Here is a 10873-nt window from a genome sequence, read left to right as displayed (position 1 = left end):
TCATATAAATGTAGGCATAAGTCCACATTGGATTTTCATGTTGTAAATTAATTTGAATTTTAATATGAGTCAGGTCGACAAAGTAGAAAAATTATAGAAAATTGCCACAATTTTCTCGTTTATGCCGTTTTGTACACGAGTAGAAAATATTATTAAAAGCCACTTTCAAGAGTGGCATGAATGCCACAAGGTACCGTCGTATGTAAAATTTTTTAAAAAGTTGTCAAAAATTACAAATTGCGGTTATTTCCTCGCCTGCGCAATTTTCGATATACTTAAATTAATTTAAAAAATGTATGATAAATAATGCAAGTGTCGGAGAAGATATCTATATAAAAAATGAATATTTCTAACTATAAAAGGGAATAAAAAATTTAAAATAAAAAAAATTTCATGAAAAAGAGAAAGCTTTATATTGGGTTTAGTTTGATTTTTCGACATGTTATTTTTTATTACGATAATTCTTAATAACTTATAATAAAGCTGGTAGTAAGGCCTTTATTTTGATCCGTTTTCATCAAGAGCTGCAGATAAAACTGTTTGAAATTTGAAAATGTAAAAAATCATAAAACCGAAAAAACTTTTTATTTTTGATATGCTTTAATTTTAAGTTAATAAAAATTTGTATTATTTTAAGTGTTATTGTTTGTGTTAGTTATAATTAAAAATTAGTAATTCAAAGTCTTTGAGGAAGCATTCTGACAATTGAGTTGGCAGCGGTTTTTCAATTCAATTACTATTACTTAAATAAATCTTTTAATATAAAAATAAAATGTATAAAAGTACAAATTAAGTAATTAAGGTACAAAGTACCAGAAACAAAAAACAAAATTCAATATACATGATATTAAATCAGTTATAAATCAGTTTCTTCCCTATGTATTCTAGCTTAATTATTTCTTCTTCTTCTTCTTCTTCTTCTACCTTAGTCGGCTCAATTCAAGTAGATCATCCTTGCACTGAAGCGGTTAATTCAAATTATATAATATTTTTAATTTTTAAAATTTAAATATATTGTTCATAAATACGTATGGTCTATTGTGATAAAATACTCTACTCATTTACGAACAAACGAGAAATTTGTGGCAATATTATATAATTTTTCTTTTTCTGATCATGACTCAAAGAATAATTAAAAATCATTTCTAATATGTGGGGACTTAAGCCGAAATAGTTTATTATTAACTTTCATTAAATACATGAATTACTTATATTTATAAAAATTAAAAATACGCTAAATGCAAGTAAGTATAAGTATTTCGAAAATTGCGTAGGCGATGAAATAAACTTTTTAAAAATTTTTACATACGACGGTACCTTGTGGCATTCATGCCACTCTTGAAAATGGCTTTTAGTAATATTTTCTACTCGTGTACGAAACGGCATAAACGAGAAAATTGTGGCAATTTTCTATTATTTTTCTACTTTGTCGACCTGACTCGTATTAAAATTCAAATTAATTTACAACATGAAAATCCAATGTGGACTTATGCCTACATTTATATGACTTTATAATGTAGTTTCCTACGTGCATGCAAAATGGCATAAGCGAGAAAGACGTAAAAATTTTCATGAATTTTCCTACAACTTTTCAAAAAATTTTTAGCATATAGTCCTCACCAGGGACTTATGCCCTTTAAAAAAAATGAATACTTTCATTTTTTTCTTTGCAATAAGCTTTAATTTATTCACGAGAAAAACGTTGACCAAAACGAAAAATTTTCCGCAGCTTTTCCAAAGCCCTATTTTCTTTAGTCCTTAGTAGGACTTATGCCAATGTTTTTTATGAGCTTTTCGAATATAATAATGTCATATTTCTAATTGGCATTAATGAGAAATTGGTAGACAAATAAAGATGTTTTTCCACATTTTCTTACAAAGTTTTCCATTTTTAGGTCCCTTGCGACACTTATGCCAAAAAAATTTTGTGATAAAATCGATACTTCTCTTCAACTTACGAACATGGCATAAGTGAGAAATACGTCGCTGTACACATTATTTTTTTGAAAAGGAAAATTGAATTTTCACAAAGGTGTCCTGCAGTCCATCTTTTAAATTTAGTTTATTGTACTTATCTCTCGGTTACCTGTCAGTACTCTCAGAGGCATAAACGAGAAAGACGTCGTCGAACTTCAGTCTAATATCTTCCGGTCTATATACTCGTAATTGAAAACTAATAATACAGAAGTATGTATTTAACAGTATTAATGACAGTTGTACTAAGTTTCAATGTAATATATTGCTATTTGCTGTTTTTTTAAGAGGATATGATTAATAATTCATTTTAAGACATCGTTTATATACAAGTTTATATATATTTTTTAAAACACCGAATTCGTAATGTTCGTATGTAATCTATTTATAAAATACCCAAGCAGGTAAAATTGAATTACATTGTATAATTAATTTTATCTCCTACCTAACTCAATTTCAAACCATCGCATCGTTGCAATTACTTCCTAGTAATTAACAACTTAAAAAAATTGCTTTTTTTTAAATCGCATTTACTATACATATTTTAATTTATTTCAATTCAACAAAAGCATCCCTAATGGTATTTATGTATTGATTCAATATCTTGATATAACTTGAAACAAAATATGCTTATTTGAAAATTATAATCCACCCAATTATTTTGCCTACCCATTGTTTTATTAAAGACCGAAATACCTTTTCATTCGAAGTTGTTGCCAATAATCAAACTTCAGATGCGAAGTTAATATGCAGGATCAAATGATTATTTAAGTTAGAGGTTCGTCAAGTAAGGAACTTGATACTTTATGAACTTGCTTTCAGCGTTTCACTAGTTTTACTACATATCTATCGGCAATATAAAATTCCTCGTTCTCTTGATATAACAATAGTTACAGAATAAGCAAAAAAGTGTTAGTATCGTTTCAGCCCCTATCTTTTGCTAATGCTCTTGATGTGTTCAATGCGCTCTTTTAAATACTTTGTTGTTCAAAAATTTAGGGGAATTTTAACACCGTTACTTTTATCCATACCCTCAGGTCCAGTTTCAATCTCAGAGTTACAATTGACGCAATTGATGACTATACAGGGTGTTTCAGGATTAAGTCGACAAACTTTAAGGAGATATTCCTCATAAAAAAAATAAGAAAAAAATCAAGTATACATTTTTTTTCAGAGACGCTTCATTTTGGAAATATAGGGCGTTAAAGATTTTTAAAAAAAATCGAATTTTTTAAATAACTTCTAAATGAAGAAGGCTATTTAAGCCAAATTTGGCATGACACATCTTCTTATAAGATACTATTTTTCCATAGAAGTAGAAGTCCCGCAAGCAATCAATGGCGGAGTTATGGGGACTCGGACCCATTAAATTATAAAAAAAATTAATTCGGCCCTACTGAAAATGATGTTGTTTTTAGATAGAACAGTTTGTTATTGACAAAAAGTGTACATTCACTTTTTTTCCTAACTCTTATAGTTTCATGGCAAAATAGATTTTTCGGAAGGGTGCTTCTGGATTCTGTCGATAAACTTTAGGAATACGTTCCTCATAAAATCTAAAAAAATATAGTACCTATTAAAATTGGTCTTAGTCTCGAGTATGAGTGAGTCAAATAAGCCTTTTTGTCTCCCCTTCCTTTGGGTTTAACCAATAGTATTAAAATTATTTAGGAGATGCTTCGTTTTTGAGATATAGGGTGTTTTATTAGAAAAAAAAATTATGATGAAAACAATAGAAATATTTAAGTACCTAATATCTAATGTGACTATGTGGTAATGCGACAACGTAACGACCCTTGTAATACTTCTAAATTTTTTCAGACGGTTTGTAGTCACTTCATTTACTTGTATTGTGTGCTTTTAAATAAATAAGATGCAAACAAGACATGAAAATTTATTTGTAAATTGAAACAACCAAAAAATTACCAATTAATATTATACCTAGACAAAGCGAAAAGTGAATCAAAAATGAAATGATTTAAAAAATATTTTGTTCAAAATGGACTGTAGACAAGCACGACATGTTCTAATTATGGAGGTAGTGGCCGATCGACACTGAATTGGAGTTAATTCTCGACACGCTTGGACTATTCGCTGTCTTAGATCTTCTAGGGCAGGGGTCGGCAAGTAATTTTAGGTGGGGTCCGGATACTTTTAAAAATTTTTAACGAGGTCCAGAAAAAAAATTCATATTTCTTACAAATTTTCATTTGAACTCAAATTTAATCTATTTACTAACCATTAAGAACTCAAAACACTCACACAATTGTAAAATACTAGAAAAAATGATAAGGTTGGCACTTAAACGTAAAAAAACATTTTTTAAATAATTTATTTGAGTAATTTATACTTTCAAAAAATTTTTGGCGGTCCAGTATTTTACCTTCCGCGGTCCGGACCTGGACCGCGGTCCGCCAGTTGCCGACCCTTGTTCTAGGGTATCAACTGGCACCTCGTAGGCTTTATCTAATGGATAATTTATGCAACAATTCGCAAAATAACATTTAAAACGTCAAATTAACATTGCTTGACAGCAGCCTACTCGAAAATTTTTGTTGAGGTTCATTTTAAAGTTTATCGACAGAATCCAGAAGCACCCTTCCGAAAAATCAATTTTGCCATGAAACTATAAAAAAGTGAATGTAGACTTTTTGTCAATAACTAAAAACAGCATCATATTTTTTTATAATTTAATGAGTCTGAGTCCCCATAACTCCGCCACTGGTTGCTTGCGGAATTTCTACTTCTGTGGAAAAATGGTATCTTATAAAGAAGATGTGTCATGCCAAATTTGACTTAAATAGCCTTCTTCATTTAGATGTTATTTAAAAAATTAGATTTTTTTAAAAAATCTTAAAATGAAGCGTCTATGGAAAAAATGTATAGTTGATTTTTTTCTTATTTTTTATGAGGAATGTCTCCTTAAAGTTTGTCGACTTAATCCTGAAACAACCTGTATAAGATTTGTGAATGGATGTGCTCTTTTCATATTTCATGGTTCTAATTTTAAAAAATCTTTACAAAAGTTTGCTAAGTTCTTCTGCCATCGCAAAGAATTAACTGAATTTTAACACGGATATCTTTATCCACACTCTCAAGTCCATTTCAGTCTCAGATCATCATCAACCACCTCATTGCTTCTGCGAACTAGACGAACATGGATATCGTTAAGGGCCGTTTCAAATTTACTCGATGCGGCATTAAGAAAATTGGATTTTATTTTTCCTCGCTACTCCAAGGCCGGTTTATTCATAAATACAGCACAACCAAACAAAAAACGAACGCCACATTACCCTCTGAAATGCTAAAAGCAATTTTCAAGGGACGTAACAAGTTTTGAAAGTACATACCCGGAGTTAACAATTCTTTGAGTGGGCGACACCAAGTTTTTACGGTTAAGTTCTGTGAACTTTGCGAAACTCCGAGCTTACGGCGTGTAATCAAAAAGTTATTCACCCAACAGAAATATTGATATACTTTTGCAACACCCCTTCGAAAGAAAGTCAATAAAAGTATTTTCGACGTCGAAACTGGAATAAAGATTCGTCAGGCTAATCGAAACTTGAACAGGCCGTGAAATATATTTCACAATTCGGTTTACAGGGTGTTGAAGCTATAAAACTATGATTAAACTTAATAATAAAAAAAATAGTTCAAACTTATTGAGAATCTCTGGAATTTACATACGATCAAGTGGTTTAAAAAATGTTTCTTATTATTATTGTGGTTAGTCAATTTGAACAGCACATAGCTATATAATACAATGCGAAGGATCGCCTTAATATTAAAAATGTTGTCACCGCCGTTCTAGGTGGTGAAAATTCGAAATATTTGGAATTATTCAATTTTCTTGGCTGGAAACATGTCGAAACCAAGAGAGTTGCGTTGACCAAAGAGTGACTGCAAAGTTAGCCTATTTCCTCACCCTTACCAGAGACCTTAAAAAAAATTCTAAAAATATTCTGCATAATGAAAAATCAAGATGAGCATATTTTTGAGTTTTTCGAAAAATGTCGAAAATCACTCCTAATTAGGGGTTGATATGATGACGCAAAACTGAAATGTATGAATAATATCAATAAGAATAAAAGCAATTCTTATTATATTTTTTCTATAAAATAAAATCTTGCAAATAGAAAATAATTTATTTTCATGAATAATGAGGGTGTGATATAGTTGAAAGTCAACCCTTAAATTCGCTAAGGGGCTTAAATAATCCCCTAAATAAGGAGAAAATCAAAAATTACTTGAAAAATCAAGATTTTTCAAATATTTTTTATTTCTTTATGTTTAGGGGTTGATTTTTATAAAAAAAATTTGGAATAATTAGGTCAAGTCAGCTTAATCTTTCTGATCAGAAAAGTAAGATCTATTATAAAATATTCGACAGTTTTTTTTATATCGCTATGATATTTTCGTATGTTATCACGTTCGGGGGTAGTTCACCCCTTCGTTACAGGGGTGGATTTCTTATAGATACTAGTGAGAAGTACACGATTTGAATTTCTAATAATTTAGAATATCCTTGAACTTTTTCGTAGATTTTTCAAGTAATTTTTTATTTTTTCCTTATTTATGGAATGGAGCGAATTTAAGGGTGGACTTACAATTTACCTCATTAATCATGAAAATAAATAATTTCCTATTTGTAAGATTTTATTTTATAGAAAAAATATTTTATTCTTATTGATATTATTCATATATTTCAGTTTTGCGTCATCATATTTGATATGATGACCTCTAATTAGGGGTGATATTCGACATTTTTCGAAAAACAAAAAAAAAATATGGTCATCTTGATTTTTCATTACCAATAATTTGACATATGCAGAATATTTTTAGGATTTTTTTTAAGGTCTTTGGCAAGGGTGAGAAAATAGGCTAAAAATATGCTGTCTTTGCATAGCCAATACAATGCGAAACATCGCCTTAATGTTAAAAATGTTGTCACCGTCGTTCTTGGTTCAATAGTAGGTATTAAAAAAATAATCCATTTGTAAAAAATATTTCTACTAATCAAGTTTCCACACCTCGATTAATTTAGTCTTCGAAAATCCAAGTTTATGACTTAGTCCTTTGGAAACTATCTGTAAAAAGGCATAATCGAATTGATTACTTATAAAATAGATTTCGTTTAAATAAATTATTCGATTATGAAGCAAGTTAATATAGTACGATAAGATACAGTTGATATTATACCTACTCATGAATTTATAGTTTTATAGTAACTTCCTTGACTTTTCCGATATCAATATTTATAACCAATTACCTTTTCGAGGACTTCTAAAAACAGTGCAAATAAAGACCATCCAACTAATCTATTTCTCTTACGAAACTTTTTTCCCTTAAGAAGGATTTGTCTCCAGAGAAATTTCAGCTAAGGGAGGAGCGATTAATAATGAATCCTTGAGAATTCCTCCACTCGAATAGTGGGACAAACTTTCTGATGCTGTCGTACCGAACTTCCGCTAAAAAGCACTAAATTTATCTGTCATACTAAGGGAGTCGGATTGTTATTCCCTTGTGTACTCGGCGCCTGCGAAGGGGTTAGTTATTGTATTGACAAATAAAGTGAATTTGAATTACATTTCAGGATACGTAACTTCTCTTAGTCGTGGTTTGTTCATTTAAATCTTTTACTCAATTATTCTATTGTAAAGTTTCACATCATATTAACGAAAATACTACAGTGGTAAGAGCGAAATTAAAACCGCTGCTATTAATATGTCTTACGCAGCAGGTTTCTAAAAACAATATGAATAAAAGTAAAATTACAACAATATAAGTTGTAGAAAAAATAGATGAGATTCTTGTAAAATCAGTCATTTGTACTGTTATGAGTATGGGACATACAAAATCTAGAGTTAGATTTACTCCAAATTTGATATAGCGTATCTTATTCTTACTGAAGTAATTTCACAAGTTAACTTGAATATTCATGCATTCCTATTACGAATACTACAGAGATAATAATTATTAATACAGGTGATAATAATAACACTTTTTTAACCTCGTAGCAAACTCGATACATACAACTCGAATGAACATACTTTAAATTTACAATTGTTATCTGCATCAATATTTTGTAAAATTACATTCGACTTTAATGAAATTTCACATGGAACTTAAATAAAACAATTATGAAAACAACGTAAAATTACAATAGTGGATTATATCATTGGTCATATATATCATGATTAAAAAAGAGTAGATTTTAATAGCTTTTTTAAATATTCTAATAATAGAAATAGGAATAGTTGACGTATTGTCATTTAAAAAAGAAACAACTATAGACAACAATAACCACTGTATGTAAAACGGTAAAAAACATTGTCCAGAAATTTGAAGAGGGCGGGCACTATTCTGAAATTCTGTACGATCTGAAAATAGTTTTTGACTGTGTTTCATGATATTCCTATAAGGAAATTATATTCTTATATTCTTGTATTCTTGTATTCTTGTATTCTTATTGTGCAAAACCGTACTTATCTTATCAACTTCGACGTCACCTGTTACATAGGTGTTGTATAACAATGAAAAAGTAATATTAACGGTCGGTAGAAGGAAGCACAAAAAACAGGCACTTAGGTAGGAAATTCTGGAAGGAAGCCTAAAGGGTCGAAGATAGGCAGTTGAAGTGAGAACAGTGTGCAGATAGGTAGCAAGACGATCGGCGGGCAGTGTGTCAAAGTAGTGAAAAGTTAATTGTTTAAAGTGTTATTAGTTAGCAGGTAATATTCTTTAAGTACTTTGTTGTTAATTGTTCTATGTAATCTTATGATTGTGATGATTATAGATGTTTCATGATAATAATTCTTTGTATGTTTAGCTTCCATTGCTTTATGCTCAAGGGCATATATTTTTCTAAGGTAAAATTGTTATAATTATTATTAACGATTGCTCATTATTTATTTCATGTTAAAATATATATATTGTCTGGGCGCCCAGACATTACAATAATGACTCCTTTGTTTCACATCTAACTTGTTTTTGTCATGATTACGTTGTTCGTAAAATATAGATGTTTCATGATAATAATTCTGTATATGTTTAGCCTTCATTGTCTTACGCTCAGGGGCGTATATTTTTCTAATATAAAATTGTTACAATTATTATTAAAGATTGCTCATTATTTATTACATGTTAAAATATGTATATTGTCGTGACTGCCCAGATATTGCATTAACGACTTCTTTGTTTCACATTTAACTTGTTTTATCATGATTAGGTTGTTCTTTGATTTCTTGTGCTCACTTTATGTCATACGTCTATACGAGCCTTGTTGAATTTACTAACATTTTCGCCCGTGCGGAACGAATCTGGATTAAGCTCGATTGCCTCCCGTATGGGACTCCAGTGTTATGAAGGATCTTCCGAAATCTCAACTATAGCTGGATTGCCTCCCGTATGGGACTCCAGTACCTTCCGGCTCTGCCGGCTAACTAACACCAAACCTCTTCAGTTTTACTTGGAAGTGTGTATGACTAATATGAGGTAACAGATGACATTTAGTGACACATTAAATGAGACAGGTCTTATTTATCATTAGCAAAGGTTCTTAATTTATACCTTTGGTTAGCGGTTGTTTTGTATTTATATTTGGGTGGTAAGAGCAACGATCGTGGGTTTCTCTGCCATGCTCTTTCCCCGCAGGAGCTCTAGGTGAGCCTGGCACTCTCCTTTTATGTTTAATGGTTGTTAATGTTTTGTTGTTCTTTCTATTTGTCACATGTTTAATTTGAATTGTATGTAAATAAAGGTTAGGTGTATTTACTCTGCTTTTGTTTTATATAATTAAACCATACATCCCCTCAAAAAAAGTTAGTAGCCAGCGCCTTCCGGTCAATTAAAAATGGATACATACAGCGTAGGTAGTCCTTATGACGATCACATATTTTTGCCCACAACTACATTTACTTATTTTTTGTCGAACCTAGGGTTGTTATACTACATTATATTCTTATATTCTTATATACTGTGTTTCATTATATTCCTATAAGGAAATTATATTCTTATATTCCGGAATGTATCGTTAAAAATAATTTAGTCTTACCTAATTAAGAACAGACAAATTGTGTATCCTCTTATGGTTATGAATATGTGTTTCACAGCGTTCCACAGGGGTCCATTTTGGGGTCCTTAGTGTGGCTTGCTCGAAGCCCGGATCTCATAGCTTTAGATTTTTAATTGCTTGGCGATATCGGAAATAAAATATTTAACAATCTTCTCTACACACCTGATGAGCTGTAAGCACCAGTTGAACATGAAATAAACATTGTAACACCACATGAACCTGAACGCGTTTTTTAGTGCATCAAACGAAGAGTAAACTTATGTTTAGAAAATAAAAGTGGTGGTTTTGGACATCTACTATAAATTTGAATAATACAATAAGTTTTTGTTAGCCAAGTAAAAAAATATATTTGTGTTTATGTGTGCATTTTAAGGCAAACTAATTTTCCTATAATTCATATCTAAATACTGAAACAGTTTGATAAAATACTGATACTTAAAAATTTTTATAGTTTTAACATTATCTTCATTATGTCTGAATGAAAGTGATTTATAAAAAAGCTTATATTTATAAAATAGGCTAATCCTTTAAAAAAAAAGAGATGAAGGTTTTGTAACTTCAAAAATGATTTTTTTTTATTAAAAAAGTTCAATGTTTTCAAAGAAACCTGATATATACTCCTGGGCCATTCTGTCTTTAGGGAATGTTGAGTTAATTATTGTTTAACTGTATTAGAGTCAATCACACATCCACATGCATACGTCAGACATGAGATCTAAATTTATGCTTCGAATTGATTCAGATCTGACACCCTAATTACGATTGTGGATAACGCAATAAGGGAATCTGAGAATCACGGCAAGCGTCGATGTAAAATTACATGGA

At 30.4% G+C, this 10873-nt stretch overlaps 1 protein-coding gene across 1 annotated transcript in view; it reads right to left on the bottom strand.

Moving 5' to 3' along the window:
- Nucleotides 1-10873, bottom strand: part of LOC108907793 — a 140277-nt gene that overhangs the window by 77647 nt on the left and 51757 nt on the right. The gene's annotated exons all lie outside the window — the stretch shown is intronic.

This window comes from Anoplophora glabripennis, unplaced genomic scaffold (genome assembly GCF_000390285.2).
Source record: "Anoplophora glabripennis isolate ALB-LARVAE unplaced genomic scaffold, Agla_2.0 scaffold100, whole genome shotgun sequence".
Classification (NCBI taxonomy): Eukaryota; Metazoa; Arthropoda; class Insecta; order Coleoptera; family Cerambycidae; genus Anoplophora; species Anoplophora glabripennis.
The sequence above is the reverse complement of the archived record's forward strand: the minus strand, read 5'-3'. Positions and strand labels throughout refer to the sequence as shown.